Source organism: Procambarus clarkii, unplaced genomic scaffold, assembly GCF_040958095.1.
Source record: "Procambarus clarkii isolate CNS0578487 unplaced genomic scaffold, FALCON_Pclarkii_2.0 HiC_scaffold_851, whole genome shotgun sequence".
In the NCBI taxonomy this organism is placed as follows: domain Eukaryota; kingdom Metazoa; phylum Arthropoda; class Malacostraca; order Decapoda; family Cambaridae; genus Procambarus; species Procambarus clarkii.
This window is the reverse complement of record NW_027189884.1, coordinates 33,656-54,738: the sequence shown is the minus strand read 5'-3', so window position 1 is coordinate 54,738 and position 21,083 is coordinate 33,656. Positions and strand designations below refer to the sequence as shown.

The 21,083-nt window shown below is 44.2% G+C and overlaps 3 non-coding genes across 3 annotated transcripts; all 3 read left to right on the top strand.

Moving 5' to 3' along the window:
- Positions 1-917: 917 nt before the first annotated feature.
- LOC138361816 (5S ribosomal RNA) lies at positions 918-1,036 on the top strand. The gene has a single exon (XR_011227195.1). It is a non-coding gene; the product is annotated as a 5S ribosomal RNA (ribosomal RNA).
- Positions 1,037-9,360: 8,324 nt separating this feature from the next.
- On the top strand, positions 9,361-9,479 carry LOC138361815 (5S ribosomal RNA). The gene has a single exon (XR_011227194.1). It is a non-coding gene; the product is annotated as a 5S ribosomal RNA (ribosomal RNA).
- Positions 9,480-17,838: 8,359 nt separating this feature from the next.
- LOC138361821 (5S ribosomal RNA) lies at positions 17,839-17,957 on the top strand. Its single transcript, XR_011227200.1, has one exon. It is a non-coding gene; the product is annotated as a 5S ribosomal RNA (ribosomal RNA).
- The last annotated feature ends 3,126 nt before the right edge of the window (positions 17,958-21,083 follow it).

Sequence of the window (21,083 nt, the reverse complement as noted above, 5' to 3'; positions counted from 1 at the left end):
CCTTCTTTGCTGCTGTAGATGGTTTCTTGGTTGTTGTGGCTTTCTTGGGAGTTAGAACGGCCCTCTTCTCTGCTACGGCCAGCTTGAATGATCCACTAGCTCCACTTCCCTTGGTCTGAACAAGAATGCCGTCAGCCACTGCTTTCTTGAGAAATCTTCGGATGTAAATGGCGATCTTGGCAGCCTCGACTTTGTTGTTGGCAACAACGTACTTCTTGATTGCTTGTAGAGACGAGCCCTTACGGTCTTTGAGTGCTGCGACCGCGGCTAGAACCATTTGACTAGTTTTCGGGTGAGCAACCTGGACGCGAGGTTTCCTGGTGGTGGCCACCACAGCAGCAGCCGCAGCCTTCTTGGTAGGCTTTGCTTCTACCATGATGATGATGAGATAACCAAGGTGATGAGAGACGCTCAGACAGTCACGGGGGAATGATGCTGCCGCCGCTTGAGCCGAACCTATTTATGTGCCGGCACGGTACAGAAGCTGCAACCTGGCAACTCGTCCACCAATCACAACGGTTGGTTTTACGGCTCCGAAACCTGGATCCCATATCTTCTCTAAAATAGAAGCATTTGTTCATGTTCTTTGTAAAAGTATCATAAAGCAGGACAGATGAGACAAATATCATAAAAACTGAAGAGCAGATGAGCACACACATATGTATGTATTACAAAAGAAAATCCACAAATTCATTAGAAATTGGCAGGGCAGGCTGAGGAAGTAGGTAGATGTAAAATGTCTGTAAATGGCGAAAGAACATAAACCCAAGACTGAATAAACGATGTTAAATATCCATGCCAAGGAGACAAAAATATGTTAGGATACAATTACCATTAAGACACCACAAGAAGGTCCGTATCCTGCCGTGATGACTAAAAAGAGTTGGTTATTAGCCACAATGTGTAGGCAGTCTCATGCCAACGGCCATACCACGTTGAGAACACCGCTTCTCGTCCGATCAGCGAAGTTAAGCAACGTTGGGTTTGGTTAGTACTTGGATGGGTGACCGCCTGGGAACACCAAATGCTGTTGGCAATAATGTTTTTTGTTTTGTTTTGTTTTGTTTCGTTTGTTTTTGTTTGAATGGCTGGCTCCACGGGAAATTCACGGAGTTGTGTGGAATAAGGCCTGGTAAAATGAATTAATATGTATGTCATGTTTAAAACAAACTCGCTTAATATAGTGTGTGAGGCTTTATACAAAAACAAACAACCAAAACAAAACATGTTGTGTATATATATATATATATATATATATATATATATATATATATATATATATATATATATATATATATATATATATATATATAGCTTAATCCGGGTTTGAACTCGCAACTCCAAGAATACGCATCACTTATATACACTTTACCACTGGACCACAGCTGCAGGACACTTGATGCTGAGGTATCAATTTAATGACGTAAATGCCATTTCCACAAATAAATGATAATTTAAAAGTATTTGTATGTACAAATCTTTTCTGTTTAAAAGGCTACAATATCAGTTACTGATATAATTTGTGTTAATGTTTCTATACCCACAGGAAGGCATGTTTTTGCTTATATGTAAGGGGTACGGAGAAGGAATCCACAGACCATCGGTCCCCCTTCCCCCCCCCCCCCCCCCTCCCACCTACTACCACCACCACCACCACCACCACCACCACCACCACCACCACCACCACCACCACCACTACTCACCACCACCACCACCACCACCACTACTCACCACCACCACCACTACTCACCACCAATCACCACCACCACCAATCACCACCAATCACCACCACCACACCTAACCGAAAACCCCCTAACACATCAACCCTCCCCCCAATCAACAGGCGAAATAATAACCCTCAAATGCCTGCCTGCCTGCCAGCCAGCCAATACTAACGGTCTTCTCAGAAAGAAAATCTCTTTGTATCTGTATTACTTGATGAAATGTATGATTCTAATAATGAAAATAAATTTTGATGTCGGTTGTATGAGCATAATGACCAATATGCACATGATATGAATGAATTAAATAGTGTAGTTTTAAGTAATTAGGTTGTAGACACATTAAGCGGATATGATATTTGACGCGTCCAGAACTGGTGATTTTTGGTTTAGTTTTAAATGCACCACCACCATTGCTTCCCCAGAGCCTAATTAAGGACCGGTAAAAGGAGTCAATATGTATGTCATCTATAAAACCAAAGAATGAATAAAAACACACACACACACACACACACACACCTACATAATAGTATTAGGAAGATTGTATGGCAAAAAAAAAAAAGTACTCCCATTGGGTCGTTTGAACTCGCGACTTCCAAAACACCAGCCACACACCTTACCACCCAGCCACCATAGAGTTGGTATAATTGTGCAACTTTAGTTATAAAACTAAAGTTCTTATTGTCTCAAATCTTATTGTCTGTTCTATGAAAAGGCATGATGTAAATTATGTATTTTTTGAATGATTGAATTGTAGGCACATTAAGCGGATTCGATATTTGATATATCCAGAAAAGGTGATTTCTGTTCAGTTTTAAAATGCATCACCGTTAACGCTAAAGGACTGGTAAAACGACTCGATGTTTGTCATTTTTAAAATAAACACTAAAACTAGGCCCTTAACATATATAATGTTTGAATATAAATTGAATGCATATAAATACAAAGTGGGAGTGGCTGGCTGGCTGGCTGGCTGGCTGGCTGCCTGCCTGCCTGCCTGGCTGGCTGGCTGGCTGGCTGGCTGGCTGGCTGGCTGGCTGGCTGCCTGCCTGCCTGCCTGCCTGGCTGGCTGGCTGGCTGGCTGGCTGGCTGGCTGGCTGGCTGGCTGGCTGGCTGGCTGCCCGCCCGCCCGCCCGCCCGCCCGCCCGCCCGCCCGCCCGCCCGCCTGCTTGCCTTGCCTTGCCTTGCCTTGCCTTGCCTTGCCTTGCCTTGCCTTGCCTGTCCTGTCCTGTCCTGTCCTGTTATTGCCTTGCCTTGCCTTGCCTTGCCTTGCCTTGCCTTGCCCTGCCCTGCCCTGCCTTGGCTGCAGCTGGCTGGCTGGCCGTAAATCAACTCTTAACAACACCATACCACACCACACCATCACTCATCACCCATCACCCACCACCGGCCCCAGTCTCCCAGCCTCTCTTATATACCCGAGCAGGCCCTTTAAATTATTTGAATTGTTGCACTTCGGCCAATGGCAGGCACGATCGCTGCTGCTCAAACATATTCTGGTTCACAAGTATTATAATATATTATATTATATTATATTATATATATATATATATATATATATATATATATATATATATATATATATATATATATATTCATGAAACACATTAAAACCTTGATCATTTATTCATTCATTACGTCTAGTGAAGAATTGCTTTTGTTCATTTGTATGATTAAAAATTGATAGAATATGAATTCCTCGCTTAAAGTAAAATATAAAATATATATTGGATTTATATGATTGGTTAATATTCCAAGTGATGCTGAATATCCCCTATAATTTTGTTTTGTTTGTTTGTTATGTACACATTCCAAATGAAATCAATATAAATGTTATTATTAATGTTTGAAAGTTGATTGTCTACTTGAATCTCTCTATTAAAGTGTGTGTGGCTCCGGATGGAGCCTGGTTATGGTATTTGTCGTGGTGGGTGGCAGAAGTGCTTACTTCTTCTCTGTCTTCTTTGGCAAAAGAACTGCCTGAATGTTTGGAAGAACACCTCCCTGTGCAATGGTTACGCCAGACAGAAGTTTGTTGAGTTCTTCGTCGTTGCGGATGGCCAACTGCAAGTGACGTGGGATGATACGGGTCTTCTTGTTGTCACGTGCGGCGTTACCGGCGAGCTCCAGAACTTCGGCAGCGAGGTATTCCATGACGGCTGCCAGGTAGACAGGAGCGCCAGCACCGACGCGTTCGGCGTAGTTGCCCTTACGCAGCAGACGGTGAATTCTGCCCACGGGGAACTGAAGTCCGGCCCTGCTGGAGCGAGACTTTGACTTGCCCTTCACTTTGCCTCCCTTGCCGCGTCCTGACATTGCTGCTGCTGTTGTGGGTTTGTGGTGTTTTATGCCGCCCCGCAGATCGAGCTTCGTGTTATATACCCCGCTCAGGATCAAGGGAGCCCGCCACTGACCAATCAGCGCGCTCCGCCACGCGACCCGCTCTGAGCTGAGTCGCGAGCGGGATATAAAAGGAAAGCTCGCCTCGCGCAAAAGTTCATTATTGTATCGCAACGCCAGCCAGCCAGCACGAGCATCATCATGCCACCCAAGGCATCTGGAAAGGCTGCCAAGAAGGCCGGAAAGGCCCAGAAGGCCATTGCCAAGGGCGATAAGAAAAAGAAGCGCAGGAGGAAGGAGAGCTACAGCATCTACATCTACAAAGTGCTGAAGCAGGTCCACCCCGACACTGGTATCTCTTCCAAAGCCATGTCGATCATGAACTCGTTCGTGAACGACATCTTCGAGCGCATCGCCGCCGAGGCTTCTCGCCTGGCCCACTACAACAAGCGTTCCACCATTACCAGTCGGGAGATCCAGACGGCTGTAAGGCTCCTGTTGCCCGGAGAACTGGCCAAGCACGCCGTCTCTGAGGGCACTAAGGCCGTCACCAAGTACACCTCCTCCAAGTAAACGGCTTACTTACTGCCCTGTGGTGGTGGCTTGGCCTCAAACCAACAAACTCGGCTCCATTGGAGCCACACTTTAATTTCTAAAGAGATTGTGAGTGTTAGACACCAATACTATTATAACAAAAACCTCTGTCACTGAAAGCAAATAGCTATAAAATGAGAATATTTATGAAACTGTCTGTGTGTGTTTCTCTCTCTCAGTGTTTGTCTGTCTGTGTGTCTGTCTGTCTGTCTGTCTGTCTGTCTGTCTGTCTGCCTGCCTGTCTGTCTGTCTGTCTGTCTGTCTGTCTGTCTGTCTGTCTGTCTGTCTGTCTGTCTGTCTGTCTTGTCTGTCTTGTCTGTCTGTCTGTGTCTCTCTCTCTCTCTCTCTCTCTCTCTCTCTCTCTCTCTCTCTCTCTCTCTCTCTCTCTCTCTCTCTCTCTCTCTCTCTCTCTCTCTCTCTCTCTCTCTCTCAACACATATAAGCACTCGGTATCTTTTTTCTAGAGATTAGAGATTCATTGTTATGTTCCACATTAGGATTACTATGCAGGCCACCCTCTTAGGTTTGAAAATGTCAAGAAAACGGTTAATTTAAAATGTCATCTCCTAACTTAACAGATTAAGCCAGAGGACCGAAAACAGAATAAAACAGGACTGGACAGTATATGTCACTTATACAAGCTGCTTTTATTTCTAGTACAGTATGACAATTTTTATTTTGGGGGGGGGGGGGTGATCCTTGACAGTGCATAAGAGTGAAAAGCGACGGCGTTTTGTTTGTAAGAGAACAGGTTGTACTACAAATGACTTGATTTATTGATATCACATGTATGTATGACACCTAAATTATGCTAGGAATGTCTGAAATCTCCTTAGAAGGATATTTTGGCCCTGAGAAGGGCCGAGTTTGGTGTATACTAGGGTGGTCGATTTAGCTTATGCACGCTCTCCACGGATACGGCGAGCAAGCTGAATGTCCTTTGGCATGATGGTGACACGCTTGGCGTGGATGGCACAGAGGTTAGTGTCCTCGAAGAGACCGACCAGGTAAGCCTCGGATGCCTCCTGTAAAGCCATGACGGCAGACGACTGGAAGCGAAGATCGGTCTTGAAGTCCTGGGCAATCTCGCGCACCAGACGCTGGAAGGGAAGTTTCCTGATGAGCAACTCGGTGCTCTTCTGGTAACGACGGATCTCACGCAGGGCGACCGTTCCGGGCCTGTAACGGTGAGGCTTCTTCACACCCCCTGTGGCAGGAGCAGACTTGCGTGCTGCCTTGGTGGCCAGCTGCTTACGAGGAGCCTTGCCTCCCGTGGACTTGCGAGCAGTCTGCTTGGTGCGAGCCATGGTGAACAACTGTGGTTTGTGATGGCCGGCGCCGAAAAATTTTTGCTTATATACGCCGTCTCGAGGCGCTTGCTCGAGCGCCATTGGCTGCTCGACTCGCCTACGTCACCCCGTTGCCCCTCCCCTCCTTCCTCTGACTGCAGCCAACAGGCGGCTCACCTCAATCACTATTATCGCTGATTTTGCTCTATTTTTTGGATTTGTGCAAAAGTCATTTCACAGGGACGTGAAACAGACGAGTAGGCAACTGCAGTTTTGAAAGCGTTGTGAGAAAGCCGTGTCTACTCGACCACAAGCGTAAAGTAAGGGCAGGCAGGAGTTGCAATGCTACTAGTACGTCCGCTTGATGGGATATAGTCGGGAAATCGTGCGGGCATTCGTCAATTCGATTCACACAACTTCAACACCATGACTGGACGCGGCAAGGGAGGCAAGGGACTCGGAAAGGGTGGCGCCAAGCGTCATCGTAAGGTGCTACGTGACAACATCCAGGGCATCACCAAGCCCGCTATTCGTCGCTTAGCTCGTCGTGGCGGCGTGAAGCGTATTTCGGGTCTCATCTACGAAGAGACCCGTGGCGTCCTGAAGGTGTTCCTCGAGAACGTCATCCGTGATGCTGTAACCTACACGGAACACGCCAAGAGGAAGACCGTCACTGCTATGGACGTGGTGTACGCTCTGAAGCGCCAGGGTCGTACCCTCTACGGATTCGGCGGATAAGAGCTTGGCTAATCCATCGATTCCACCCACCACCACCTCAAAACGGGACCTAATTAGGTCCCTATACTTTTTTACTGAAGGGCTTAATAGACGATAACATAAATTGTTTTGATATCAGCTAGCACATTGGGTCTTATGAAATCTATTTTTTATCCTCGCATGCTTAAAGGGACTCTGATTGGGGAGGGAGGGGGGGGGGGAAGGTTTGTTACGTTATATACTAGCAGAGCAGGATCATTGGTGGGGGGGGGGGGGGGGTGAGGGGGAGAGAGAGAGAGAGAGATCTTTCCCAACTCTTCCTTTTTACATGAGTGAGCTACCCGTTTTATTCATTTTATCCTTCTCAGAGCTGTTTTGATAGTATCCAAATGATGGTAAATGAAAAGGGAGGACACGAATATCTACCCAGAATTCAGGACTGGCAATCGATATGCATGTTTGAGTGCGAATCTTTTTCTCTCTCAACTTAGGTATACGTTTATGTCGTACCTAAAAGCGAGAACCACACTATTGGGACAAGTATGCAAGGCCCAATTTTCCTAACAAGCACAGTTAATTTTGTTATTTTCGAACATTTCTTTCCAAATTGGTTTATCCAATTAACAGTATTATATTAAGATCATGAATTGCTGGGTTAGGTTAGGTTAGGTTAGGTTAGGTTAGGTTAGGTTAGGTTAGCTTAGCTTAGGTTAGGTTAGGTTAGGTTAGCTTAGCTTAGCTTAGCTTGGGTTAGCTTAGGTTAGGTTAGGTTAGGTTAGCTTAGCTTGGGTTAGCATAGGTTAGGTTAGGTTTGATTACATTTCTATGTTAGATTTAACTCAAATTCAAAACAATTGCAGTCATTCGGCTTGTTAGTCAACTTGCCTCTAATAGGGGCAATTTGTCTAACAAGACTATTTAGTTTTGTGTGCATGCATATATATATATATATATATATATATATATATATATATATATATATATATATATATATATATATATATATATATATATATATATATATATATATATATATTATAGCTTCAAGACTCCGAACCAATATAGAAGCATCAAGAGGAAGTGCTTGTGTTATGGGCCAATAGGCCTTCTGCAGTTACTTCCATTCTTATGTTTTTATTCCCATTGGTTCGTGTTTTATCTTGTGTAAATGTCAATCACCTTACCCAAAACTTTGGTACCATATCACCTCACCCATGTGTATATATAAATATAAATATATACACATGGGTGAGGTGATATGGTACCAAAGTTTTGGGTAAGGTGATTGACATTTACACAAGATAAAACACGAACCAATGGGAATAAAAACATAAGAATGGAAGTAACTGCAGAAGGCCTATTGGCCCATATATATATATATATATATATATATATATATATATATATATATATATATATATATATATATATATATATATATATATATATATATATATATAATATACAGAGTAAATCTACCCCAAAAGTAATGATTTATTTGTCTACAAAACTAAACTCTTTTTGGAATCATATGAGGCCCCTCCACTGAGGGGGGAGGCCTGGATGTTTATTGTCATGTGTATTCATGCTGCTTGCATGTCGTCGTTTATTTTGCCTTTGTTGTTTTCTTGACAGCTTTCTTTGCCTTGGGTGGTTTGGGAGATTTTGAAGCTCTCTTTATTTTGGGCTTTTTGTTCCCAACAACAAGCTGCTGCTGCTGCTTCTTTTTCAAGGCTGTAGGTGGTTTGTTGCTTGTGGCGGCTTTCTTGGGAGTTACCACGGCCTTCTTTGCTGCTGTAGATGGTTTCTTGGTTGTTGTGGCTTTCTTGGGAGTTAGAACGGCCCTCTTCTCTGCTACGGCCAGCTTGAATGATCCACTAGCTCCACTTCCCTTGGTCTGAACAAGAATGCCGTCAGCCACTGCTTTCTTGAGAAATCTTCGGATGTAAATGGCGATCTTGGCAGCCTCGACTTTGTTGTTGGCAACAACGTACTTCTTGATTGCTTGTAGAGACGAGCCCTTACGGTCTTTGAGTGCTGCGACCGCGGCTAGAACCATTTGACTAGTTTTCGGGTGAGCAACCTGGACGCGAGGTTTCCTGGTGGTGGCCACCACAGCAGCAGCCGCAGCCTTCTTGGTAGGCTTTGCTTCTACCATGATGATGATGAGATAACCAAGGTGATGAGAGACGCTCAGACAGTCACGGGGGAATGATGCTGCCGCCGCTTGAGCCGAACCTATTTATGTGCCGGCACGGTACAGAAGCTGCAACCTGGCAACTCGTCCACCAATCACAACGGTTGGTTTTACGGCTCCGAAACCTGGATCCCATATCTTCTCTAAAATAGAAGCATTTGTTCATGTTCTTTGTAAAAGTATCATAAAGCAGGACAGATGAGACAAATATCATAAAAACTGAAGAGCAGATGAGCACACACATATGTATGTATTACAAAAGAAAATCCACAAATTCATTAGAAATTGGCAGGGCAGGCTGAGGAAGTAGGTAGATGTAAAATGTCTGTAAATGGCGAAAGAACATAAACCCAAGACTGAATAAACGATGTTAAATATCCATGCCAAGGAGACAAAAATATGTTAGGATACAATTACCATTAAGACACCACAAGAAGGTCCGTATCCTGCCGTGATGACTAAAAAGAGTTGGTTATTAGCCACAATGTGTAGGCAGTCTCATGCCAACGGCCATACCACGTTGAGAACACCGCTTCTCGTCCGATCAGCGAAGTTAAGCAACGTTGGGTTTGGTTAGTACTTGGATGGGTGACCGCCTGGGAACACCAAATGCTGTTGGCAATAATGTTTTTTGTTTTGTTTTGTTTTGTTTCGTTTGTTTTTGTTTGAATGGCTGGCTCCACGGGAAATTCACGGAGTTGTGTGGAATAAGGCCTGGTAAAATGAATTAATATGTATGTCATGTTTAAAACAAACTCGCTTAATATAGTGTGTGAGGCTTTATACAAAAACAAACAACCAAAACAAAACATGTTGTGTATATATATATATATATATATATATATATATATATATATATATATATATATATATATATATATATATATATATATAGCTTAATCCGGGTTTGAACTCGCAACTCCAAGAATACGCATCACTTATATACACTTTACCACTGGACCACAGCTGCAGGACACTTGATGCTGAGGTATCAATTTAATGACGTAAATGCCATTTCCACAAATAAATGATAATTTAAAAGTATTTGTATGTACAAATCTTTTCTGTTTAAAAGGCTACAATATCAGTTACTGATATAATTTGTGTTAATGTTTCTATACCCACAGGAAGGCATGTTTTTGCTTATATGTAAGGGGTACGGAGAAGGAATCCACAGACCATCGGTCCCCTTCCCCCCCCCCCCCCCCCTCCCACCTACTACCACCACCACCACCACCACCACCACCACCACCACCACCACCACCACCACCACCACTACTCACCACCACCACCACCACCACCACTACTCACCACCACCACCACTACTCACCACCAATCACCACCACCACCAATCACCACCAATCACCACCACCACACCTAACCGAAAACCCCCTAACACATCAACCCTCCCCCCAATCAACAGGCGAAATAATAACCCTCAAATGCCTGCCTGCCTGCCAGCCAGCCAATACTAACGGTCTTCTCAGAAAGAAAATCTCTTTGTATCTGTATTACTTGATGAAATGTATGATTCTAATAATGAAAATAAATTTTGATGTCGGTTGTATGAGCATAATGACCAATATGCACATGATATGAATGAATTAAATAGTGTAGTTTTAAGTAATTAGGTTGTAGACACATTAAGCGGATATGATATTTGACGCGTCCAGAACTGGTGATTTTTGGTTTAGTTTTAAATGCACCACCACCATTGCTTCCCCAGAGCCTAATTAAGGACCGGTAAAAGGAGTCAATATGTATGTCATCTATAAAACCAAAGAATGAATAAAAACACACACACACACACACACACACCTACATAATAGTATTAGGAAGATTGTATGGCAAAAAAAAAAAAGTACTCCCATTGGGTCGTTTGAACTCGCGACTTCCAAAACACCAGCCACACACCTTACCACCCAGCCACCATAGAGTTGGTATAATTGTGCAACTTTAGTTATAAAACTAAAGTTCTTATTGTCTCAAATCTTATTGTCTGTTCTATGAAAAGGCATGATGTAAATTATGTATTTTTTGAATGATTGAATTGTAGGCACATTAAGCGGATTCGATATTTGATATATCCAGAAAAGGTGATTTCTGTTCAGTTTTAAAATGCATCACCGTTAACGCTAAAGGACTGGTAAAACGACTCGATGTTTGTCATTTTTAAAATAAACACTAAAACTAGGCCCTTAACATATATAATGTTTGAATATAAATTGAATGCATATAAATACAAAGTGGGAGTGGCTGGCTGGCTGGCTGGCTGGCTGGCTGGCTGGCTGGCTGGCTGCCTGCCTGCCTGCCTGGCTGGCTGGCTGGCTGGCTGGCTGGCTGGCTGGCTGGCTGGCTGCCTGCCTGCCTGCCTGCCTGGCTGGCTGGCTGGCTGGCTGGCTGGCTGGCTGGCTGGCTGGCTGGCTGGCTGGCTGCCCGCCCGCCCGCCCGCCCGCCCGCCCGCCCGCCCGCCCGCCCGCCTGCTTGCCTTGCCTTGCCTTGCCTTGCCTTGCCTTGCCTTGCCTTGCCTTGCCTGTCCTGTCCTGTCCTGTCCTGTTATTGCCTTGCCTTGCCTTGCCTTGCCTTGCCTTGCCTTGCCCTGCCCTGCCCTGCCTTGGCTGCAGCTGGCTGGCTGGCCGTAAATCAACTCTTAACAACACCATACCACACCACACCATCACTCATCACCCATCACCCACCACCGGCCCCAGTCTCCCAGCCTCTCTTATATACCCGAGCAGGCCCTTTAAATTATTTGAATTGTTGCACTTCGGCCAATGGCAGGCACGATCGCTGCTGCTCAAACATATTCTGGTTCACAAGTATTATAATATATTATATTATATTATATTATATATATATATATATATATATATATATATATATATATATATATATATATATATATATATATATATATATATATATTCATGAAACACATTAAAACCTTGATCATTTATTCATTCATTACGTCTAGTGAAGAATTGCTTTTGTTCATTTGTATGATTAAAAATTGATAGAATATGAATTCCTCGCTTAAAGTAAAATATAAAATATATATTGGATTTATATGATTGGTTAATATTCCAAGTGATGCTGAATATCCCCTATAATTTTGTTTTGTTTGTTTGTTATGTACACATTCCAAATGAAATCAATATAAATGTTATTATTAATGTTTGAAAGTTGATTGTCTACTTGAATCTCTCTATTAAAGTGTGTGTGGCTCCGGATGGAGCCTGGTTATGGTATTTGTCGTGGTGGGTGGCAGAAGTGCTTACTTCTTCTCTGTCTTCTTTGGCAAAAGAACTGCCTGAATGTTTGGAAGAACACCTCCCTGTGCAATGGTTACGCCAGACAGAAGTTTGTTGAGTTCTTCGTCGTTGCGGATGGCCAACTGCAAGTGACGTGGGATGATACGGGTCTTCTTGTTGTCACGTGCGGCGTTACCGGCGAGCTCCAGAACTTCGGCAGCGAGGTATTCCATGACGGCTGCCAGGTAGACAGGAGCGCCAGCACCGACGCGTTCGGCGTAGTTGCCCTTACGCAGCAGACGGTGAATTCTGCCCACGGGGAACTGAAGTCCGGCCCTGCTGGAGCGAGACTTTGACTTGCCCTTCACTTTGCCTCCCTTGCCGCGTCCTGACATTGCTGCTGCTGTTGTGGGTTTGTGGTGTTTTATGCCGCCCCGCAGATCGAGCTTCGTGTTATATACCCCGCTCAGGATCAAGGGAGCCCGCCACTGACCAATCAGCGCGCTCCGCCACGCGACCCGCTCTGAGCTGAGTCGCGAGCGGGATATAAAAGGAAAGCTCGCCTCGCGCAAAAGTTCATTATTGTATCGCAACGCCAGCCAGCCAGCACGAGCATCATCATGCCACCCAAGGCATCTGGAAAGGCTGCCAAGAAGGCCGGAAAGGCCCAGAAGGCCATTGCCAAGGGCGATAAGAAAAAGAAGCGCAGGAGGAAGGAGAGCTACAGCATCTACATCTACAAAGTGCTGAAGCAGGTCCACCCCGACACTGGTATCTCTTCCAAAGCCATGTCGATCATGAACTCGTTCGTGAACGACATCTTCGAGCGCATCGCCGCCGAGGCTTCTCGCCTGGCCCACTACAACAAGCGTTCCACCATTACCAGTCGGGAGATCCAGACGGCTGTAAGGCTCCTGTTGCCCGGAGAACTGGCCAAGCACGCCGTCTCTGAGGGCACTAAGGCCGTCACCAAGTACACCTCCTCCAAGTAAACGGCTTACTTACTGCCCTGTGGTGGTGGCTTGGCCTCAAACCAACAAACTCGGCTCCATTGGAGCCACACTTTAATTTCTAAAGAGATTGTGAGTGTTAGACACCAATACTATTATAACAAAAACCTCTGTCACTGAAAGCAAATAGCTATAAAATGAGAATATTTATGAAACTGTCTGTGTGTGTTTCTCTCTCTCAGTGTTTGTCTGTCTGTGTGTCTGTCTGTCTGTCTGTCTGTCTGTCTGTCTGTCTGCCTGCCTGTCTGTCTGTCTGTCTGTCTGTCTGTCTGTCTGTCTGTCTGTCTGTCTGTCTGTCTGTCTGTCTTGTCTGTCTTGTCTGTCTGTCTGTGTCTCTCTCTCTCTCTCTCTCTCTCTCTCTCTCTCTCTCTCTCTCTCTCTCTCTCTCTCTCTCTCTCTCTCTCTCTCTCTCTCTCTCTCTCTCTCTCTCTCTCAACACATATAAGCACTCGGTATCTTTTTTCTAGAGATTAGAGATTCATTGTTATGTTCCACATTAGGATTACTATGCAGGCCACCCTCTTAGGTTTGAAAATGTCAAGAAAACGGTTAATTTAAAATGTCATCTCCTAACTTAACAGATTAAGCCAGAGGACCGAAAACAGAATAAAACAGGACTGGACAGTATATGTCACTTATACAAGCTGCTTTTATTTCTAGTACAGTATGACAATTTTTATTTTGGGGGGGGGGGGGTGATCCTTGACAGTGCATAAGAGTGAAAAGCGACGGCGTTTTGTTTGTAAGAGAACAGGTTGTACTACAAATGACTTGATTTATTGATATCACATGTATGTATGACACCTAAATTATGCTAGGAATGTCTGAAATCTCCTTAGAAGGATATTTTGGCCCTGAGAAGGGCCGAGTTTGGTGTATACTAGGGTGGTCGATTTAGCTTATGCACGCTCTCCACGGATACGGCGAGCAAGCTGAATGTCCTTTGGCATGATGGTGACACGCTTGGCGTGGATGGCACAGAGGTTAGTGTCCTCGAAGAGACCGACCAGGTAAGCCTCGGATGCCTCCTGTAAAGCCATGACGGCAGACGACTGGAAGCGAAGATCGGTCTTGAAGTCCTGGGCAATCTCGCGCACCAGACGCTGGAAGGGAAGTTTCCTGATGAGCAACTCGGTGCTCTTCTGGTAACGACGGATCTCACGCAGGGCGACCGTTCCGGGCCTGTAACGGTGAGGCTTCTTCACACCCCCTGTGGCAGGAGCAGACTTGCGTGCTGCCTTGGTGGCCAGCTGCTTACGAGGAGCCTTGCCTCCCGTGGACTTGCGAGCAGTCTGCTTGGTGCGAGCCATGGTGAACAACTGTGGTTTGTGATGGCCGGCGCCGAAAAATTTTTGCTTATATACGCCGTCTCGAGGCGCTTGCTCGAGCGCCATTGGCTGCTCGACTCGCCTACGTCACCCCGTTGCCCCTCCCCTCCTTCCTCTGACTGCAGCCAACAGGCGGCTCACCTCAATCACTATTATCGCTGATTTTGCTCTATTTTTTGGATTTGTGCAAAAGTCATTTCACAGGGACGTGAAACAGACGAGTAGGCAACTGCAGTTTTGAAAGCGTTGTGAGAAAGCCGTGTCTACTCGACCACAAGCGTAAAGTAAGGGCAGGCAGGAGTTGCAATGCTACTAGTACGTCCGCTTGATGGGATATAGTCGGGAAATCGTGCGGGCATTCGTCAATTCGATTCACACAACTTCAACACCATGACTGGACGCGGCAAGGGAGGCAAGGGACTCGGAAAGGGTGGCGCCAAGCGTCATCGTAAGGTGCTACGTGACAACATCCAGGGCATCACCAAGCCCGCTATTCGTCGCTTAGCTCGTCGTGGCGGCGTGAAGCGTATTTCGGGTCTCATCTACGAAGAGACCCGTGGCGTCCTGAAGGTGTTCCTCGAGAACGTCATCCGTGATGCTGTAACCTACACGGAACACGCCAAGAGGAAGACCGTCACTGCTATGGACGTGGTGTACGCTCTGAAGCGCCAGGGTCGTACCCTCTACGGATTCGGCGGATAAGAGCTTGGCTAATCCATCGATTCCACCCACCACCACCTCAAAACGGGACCTAATTAGGTCCCTATACTTTTTTACTGAAGGGCTTAATAGACGATAACATAAATTGTTTTGATATCAGCTAGCACATTGGGTCTTATGAAATCTATTTTTTATCCTCGCATGCTTAAAGGGACTCTGATTGGGGAGGGAGGGGGGGGGGGGAAGGTTTGTTACGTTATATACTAGCAGAGCAGGATCATTGGTGGGGGGGGGGGGGGGGGTGAGGGGGAGAGAGAGAGAGAGAGATCTTTCCCAACTCTTCCTTTTTACATGAGTGAGCTACCCGTTTTATTCATTTTATCCTTCTCAGAGCTGTTTTGATAGTATCCAAATGATGGTAAATGAAAAGGGAGGACACGAATATCTACCCAGAATTCAGGACTGGCAATCGATATGCATGTTTGAGTGCGAATCTTTTTCTCTCTCAACTTAGGTATACGTTTATGTCGTACCTAAAAGCGAGAACCACACTATTGGGACAAGTATGCAAGGCCCAATTTTCCTAACAAGCACAGTTAATTTTGTTATTTTCGAACATTTCTTTCCAAATTGGTTTATCCAATTAACAGTATTATATTAAGATCATGAATTGCTGGGTTAGGTTAGGTTAGGTTAGGTTAGGTTAGGTTAGGTTAGGTTAGCTTAGCTTAGGTTAGGTTAGGTTAGGTTAGCTTAGCTTAGCTTAGCTTGGGTTAGCTTAGGTTAGGTTAGGTTAGGTTAGCTTAGCTTGGGTTAGCATAGGTTAGGTTAGGTTTGATTACATTTCTATGTTAGATTTAACTCAAATTCAAAACAATTGCAGTCATTCGGCTTGTTAGTCAACTTGCCTCTAATAGGGGCAATTTGTCTAACAAGACTATTTAGTTTTGTGTGCATGCATATATATATATATATATATATATATATATATATATATATATATATATATATATATATATATATATATATATATATATATATATATATATATATATATATATATTATAGCTTCAAGACTCCGAACCAATATAGAAGCATCAAGAGGAAGTGCTTGTGTTATGGGCCAATAGGCCTTCTGCAGTTACTTCCATTCTTATGTTTTTATTCCCATTGGTTCGTGTTTTATCTTGTGTAAATGTCAATCACCTTACCCAAAACTTTGGTACCATATCACCTCACCCATGTGTATATATAAATATAAATATATACACATGGGTGAGGTGATATGGTACCAAAGTTTTGGGTAAGGTGATTGACATTTACACAAGATAAAACACGAACCAATGGGAATAAAAACATAAGAATGGAAGTAACTGCAGAAGGCCTATTGGCCCATATATATATATATATATATATATATATATATATATATATATATATATATATATATATATATATATATATATATATATATATATATATATATATAATATACAGAGTAAATCTACCCCAAAAGTAATGATTTATTTGTCTACAAAACTAAACTCTTTTTGGAATCATATGAGGCCCCTCCACTGAGGGGGGAGGCCTGGATGTTTATTGTCATGTGTATTCATGCTGCTTGCATGTCGTCGTTTATTTTGCCTTTGTTGTTTTCTTGACAGCTTTCTTTGCCTTGGGTGGTTTGGGAGATTTTGAAGCTCTCTTTATTTTGGGCTTTTTGTTCCCAACAACAAGCTGCTGCTGCTGCTTCTTTTTCAAGGCTGTAGGTGGTTTGTTGCTTGTGGCGGCTTTCTTGGGAGTTACCACGGCCTTCTTTGCTGCTGTAGATGGTTTCTTGGTTGTTGTGGCTTTCTTGGGAGTTAGAACGGCCCTCTTCTCTGCTACGGCCAGCTTGAATGATCCACTAGCTCCACTTCCCTTGGTCTGAACAAGAATGCCGTCAGCCACTGCTTTCTTGAGAAATCTTCGGATGTAAATGGCGATCTTGGCAGCCTCGACTTTGTTGTTGGCAACAACGTACTTCTTGATTGCTTGTAGAGACGAGCCCTTACGGTCTTTGAGTGCTGCGACCGCGGCTAGAACCATTTGACTAGTTTTCGGGTGAGCAACCTGGACGCGAGGTTTCCTGGTGGTGGCCACCACAGCAGCAGCCGCAGCCTTCTTGGTAGGCTTTGCTTCTACCATGATGATGATGAGATAACCAAGGTGATGAGAGACGCTCAGACAGTCACGGGGGAATGATGCTGCCGCCGCTTGAGCCGAACCTATTTATGTGCCGGCACGGTACAGAAGCTGCAACCTGGCAACTCGTCCACCAATCACAACGGTTGGTTTTACGGCTCCGAAACCTGGATCCCATATCTTCTCTAAAATAGAAGCATTTGTTCATGTTCTTTGTAAAAGTATCATAAAGCAGGACAGATGAGACAAATATCATAAAAACTGAAGAGCAGATGAGCACACACATATGTATGTATTACAAAAGAAAATCCACAAATTCATTAGAAATTGGCAGGGCAGGCTGAGGAAGTAGGTAGATGTAAAATGTCTGTAAATGGCGAAAGAACATAAACCCAAGACTGAATAAACGATGTTAAATATCCATGCCAAGGAGACAAAAATATGTTAGGATACAATTACCATTAAGACACCACAAGAAGGTCCGTATCCTGCCGTGATGACTAAAAAGAGTTGGTTATTAGCCACAATGTGTAGGCAGTCTCATGCCAACGGCCATACCACGTTGAGAACACCGCTTCTCGTCCGATCAGCGAAGTTAAGCAACGTTGGGTTTGGTTAGTACTTGGATGGGTGACCGCCTGGGAACACCAAATGCTGTTGGCAATAATGTTTTTTGTTTTGTTTTGTTTTGTTTCGTTTGTTTTTGTTTGAATGGCTGGCTCCACGGGAAATTCACGGAGTTGTGTGGAATAAGGCCTGGTAAAATGAATTAATATGTATGTCATGTTTAAAACAAACTCGCTTAATATAGTGTGTGAGGCTTTATACAAAAACAAACAACCAAAACAAAACATGTTGTGTATATATATATATATATATATATATATATATATATATATATATATATATATATATATATATATATAGCTTAATCCGGGTTTGAACTCGCAACTCCAAGAATACGCATCACTTATATACACTTTACCACTGGACCACAGCTGCAGGACACTTGATGCTGAGGTATCAATTTAATGACGTAAATGCCATTTCCACAAATAAATGATAATTTAAAAGTATTTGTATGTACAAATCTTTTCTGTTTAAAAGGCTACAATATCAGTTACTGATATAATTTGTGTTAATGTTTCTATACCCACAGGAAGGCATGTTTTTGCTTATATGTAAGGGGTACGGAGAAGGAATCCACAGACCATCGGTCCCCTTCCCCCCCCCCCCCCCCCTCCCACCTACTACCACCACCACCACCACCACCACCACCACCACCACCACCACCACCACCACCACCACTACTCACCACCACCACCACCACCACCACTACTCACCACCACCACCACTACTCACCACCAATCACCACCACCACCAATCACCACCAATCACCACCACCACACCTAACCGAAAACCCCCTAACACATCAACCCTCCCCCCAATCAACAGGCGAAATAATAACCCTCAAATGCCTGCCTGCCTGCCAGCCAGCCAATACTAACGGTCTTCTCAGAAAGAAAATCTCTTTGTATCTGTATTACTTGATGAAATGTATGATTCTAATAATGAAAATAAATTTTGATGTCGGTTGTATGAGCATAATGACCAATATGCACATGATATGAATGAATTAAATAGTGTAGTTTTAAGTAATTAGGTTGTAGACACATTAAGCGGATATGATATTTGACGCGTCCAGAACTGGTGATTTTTGGTTTAGTTTTAAATGCACCACCACCATTGCTTCCCCAGAGCCTAATTAAGGACCGGTAAAAGGAGTCAATATGTATGTCATCTATAAAACCAAAGAATGAATAAAAACACACACACACACACACACACACACCTACATAATAGTATTAGGAAGATTGTATGGCAAAAAAAAAAAAGTACTCCCATTGGGTCGTTTGAACTCGCGACTTCCAAAACACCAGCCACACACCTTACCACCCAGCCACCATAGAGTTGGTATAATTGTGCAACTTTAGTTATAAAACTAAAGTTCTTATTGTCTCAAATCTTATTGTCTGTTCTATGAAAAGGCATGATGTAAATTATGTATTTTTTGAATGATTGAATTGTAGGCACATTAAGCGGATTCGATATTTGATATATCCAGAAAAGGTGATTTCTGTTCAGTTTTAAAATGCATCACCGTTAACGCTAAAGGACTGGTAAAACGACTCGATGTTTGTCATTTTTAAAATAAACACTAAAACTAGGCCCTTAACATATATAATGTTTGAATATAAATTGAATGCATATAAATACAAAGTGGGAGTGGCTGGCTGGCTGGCTGGCTGGCTGGCTGGCTGGCTGGCTGGCTGCCTGCCTGCCTGCCTGGCTGGCTGGCTGGCTGGCTGGCTGGCTGGCTGGCTGGCTGGCTGCCTGCCTGCCTGCCTGCCTGGCTGGCTGGCTGGCTGGCTGGCTGGCTGGCTGGCTGGCTGGCTGGCTGGCTGGCTGCCCGCCCGCCCGCCCGCCCGCCCGCCCGCCCGCCCGCCCGCCTGCTTGCCTTGCCTTGCCTTGCCTTGCCTTGCCTTGCCTTGCCTTGCCTTGCCTGTCCTGTCCTGTCCTGTCCTGTTATTGCCTTGCCTTGCCTTGCCTTGCCTTGCCTTGCCTTGCCCTGCCCTGCCCTGCCTTGGCTGCAGCTGGCTGGCTGGCCGTAAATCAACTCTTAACAACACCATACCACACCACACCATCACTCATCACCCATCACCCACCACCGGCCCCAGTCTCCCAGCCTCTCTTATATACCCGAGCAGGCCCTTTAAATTATTTGAATTGTTGCACTTCGGCCAATGGCAGGCACGATCGCTGCTGCTCAAACATATTCTGGTTCACAAGTATTATAATATATTATATTATATTATATTATATATATATATATATATATATATATATATATATATATATATATATATATATATATATATATATATATATATTCATGAAACACATTAAAACCTTGATCATTTATTCATTCATTACGTCTAGTGAAGAATTGCTTTTGTTCATTTGTATGATTAAAAATTGATAGAATATGAATTCCTCGCTTAAAGTAAAATATAAAATATATATTGGATTTATATGATTGGTTAATATTCCAAGTGATGCTGAATATCCCCTATAATTTTGTTTTGTTTGTTTGTTATGTACACATTCCAAATGAAATCAATATAAATGTTATTATTAATGTTTGAAAGTTGATTGTCTACTTGAATCTCTCTATTAAAGTGTGTGTGGCTCCGGATGGAGCCTGGTTATGGTATTTGTCGTGGTGGGTGGCAGAAGTGCTTACTTCTTCTCTGTCTTCTTTGGCAAAAGAACTGCCTGAATGTTTGGAAGAACACCTCCCTGTGCAATGGTTACGCCAGACAGAAGTTTGTTGAGTTCTTCGTCGTTGCGGATGGCCAACTGCAAGTGACGTGGGATGATACGGGTCTTCTTGTTGTCACGTGCGGCGTTACCGGCGAGCTCCAGAACTTCGGCAGCGAGGTATTCCATGACGGCTGCCAGGTAGACAGGAGCGCCAGCACCGACGCGTTCGGCGTAGTTGCCCTTACGCAGCAGACGGTGAATTCTGCCCACGGGGAACTGAAGTCCGGCCCTGCTGGAGCGAGACTTTGACTTGCCCTTCACTTTGCCTCCCTTGCCGCGTCCTGACATTGCTGCTGCTGTTGTGGGTTTGTGGTGTTTTATGCCGCCCCGCAGATCGAGCTTCGTGTTATATACCCCGCTCAGGATCAAGGGAGCCCGCCACTGACCAATCAGCGCGCTCCG